Consider the following 1540-nt stretch of genomic DNA (forward strand, 5'->3'; position numbering starts at 1 on the left):
GCGGGCTCAGGCCATCCCCTCACCTCAGCCTCCCAAAGGCGCGGGGTGACAGGCTGAGCCACGGAGCCCGGCTCATTTTTTAATGTGTTGTAGAGATGGGGCCTCACTGTGTTGCCCAGGCTGGTCTCGAACGCCTGGGCTCAAGCAATCCTCCCGCCTCAGCTCCCCAAGTGCTGGGATGACCCAGCCTGCACTCCCCAACTCTCCTGGCTTTCCTAACCCTCAGCCTGGCCCTGGTGGGATCCCCCTCTCCCGGCCTCTTCCCTGCCCCCTTGGCAAATCCCCCAAAATCCCCAGGGGCTTCTTGGCGCTCTGCAGCCACAAGCAGGGAGGCGGGAGTGTGGTCGGGAACCCCCGAGCGTGTCCGGCCTCTCCCTGGGGTTTCTTGACCGCGGGGAGAACATGAGAGGTGGCCCCGCCGCCCCAGGCCGATGTCCCTGTGCCCCGCTGCGCCCTGGAGTCTGGAGGGGCTGGCACGGAGAGGGCGGGTGCCTGTCTCTGGGTCGTGAGTGAACCCCTCGCTGCTGGTGCAGACTGTCTCTCCGTCAGTGCCCAGGTCTCTCTGGGTCCCTGTCTCCTTTGCGGATTGACTTCCTTCTGTCTCTGTCTGTCTATCTCTGTCTCTCTCTGCTTGTCTCTTTCTCTTGCTCTATCTTCATCTCTGTCTGTCCCTGTCTCCCCTCTCTGTGTCTCTCCACTCCCCATCTCTGTCTCTGTCTCTCCTCTCCCTCTCTCTCCATCGCTGTCTCTCTGTCTCTGTCTCTCTGTGTTTTTCCTCTTCCAGTCTCTCTGTCTCTATCTCTCTCCTCTTCCTGTCTCTCCCTTTCTGTCTCTGTCTCTCTGTGTCTCTCCTCTCCTGTCTCCCCATCTCTGTCTCTCTGTGTCTCTCCTTTCCCTGTCTCTGTCTCTGTGTCTCCTCTCCCTCTCTCTCCATCTCTGTGTCTCTGTCTCTCTGTGTCTCTCCTCTCCCATCTCTCTGTCTCTGTCTCTCTGCCCCCCCCTCTGTGTCTCTCCTTTCTCTGTCTCTGTGTCTCCTCTCCCTCTCTCTCCATCGCTTTCTCTGACTCTGTCTCTCTGTGTCTCTTCTCTCGCTCTCTCTCCATCTCTGTCTCTCTGTCTCTGTCTCTCTGTGTCTCTCCTCTCCCCATCTTTCTGTCTCTGTCTCTCCGTCTCTGTTTCTCTGTCTCCCCCCGTGTCTCTCCTTTCCCCGTCTTTGTCTCTGTCTCTCTGTCTCTCCTCTCCCTATCTCTCTGTCTCCCCCGTATCTCTCCCCATTTCTCTGTCTCTGTCTCTCTCCTCTCCCTGTCTCTCCACCTCTGTCTCTCTGTCTCTCCCCATCTCTCTGTCTCCGTCTCCCCATCTCCGTCCCCCCCACTCTGTGTCTGCCCCGTCTCCCGGGGTTCCCTCCCAGCTGCAGCCGGAAGGAAGGCCTGGGGGACCCGCTGGCCGGAAAGGCCGGCAGCCCCCACTTCTCCCTTTTCGGCCCCCTCCCCCACCCCGACCTTCCGCACCCAGGGGTGGCCGGTGACGCCCGCCCGGC

The sequence above is a fragment of the Carlito syrichta genome, unplaced genomic scaffold, assembly GCF_000164805.1.
Source record: "Carlito syrichta isolate Samal-C Ts95f unplaced genomic scaffold, Tarsius_syrichta-2.0.1 Scaffold304633, whole genome shotgun sequence".
NCBI classification, from domain to species: domain Eukaryota; kingdom Metazoa; phylum Chordata; class Mammalia; order Primates; family Tarsiidae; genus Carlito; species Carlito syrichta.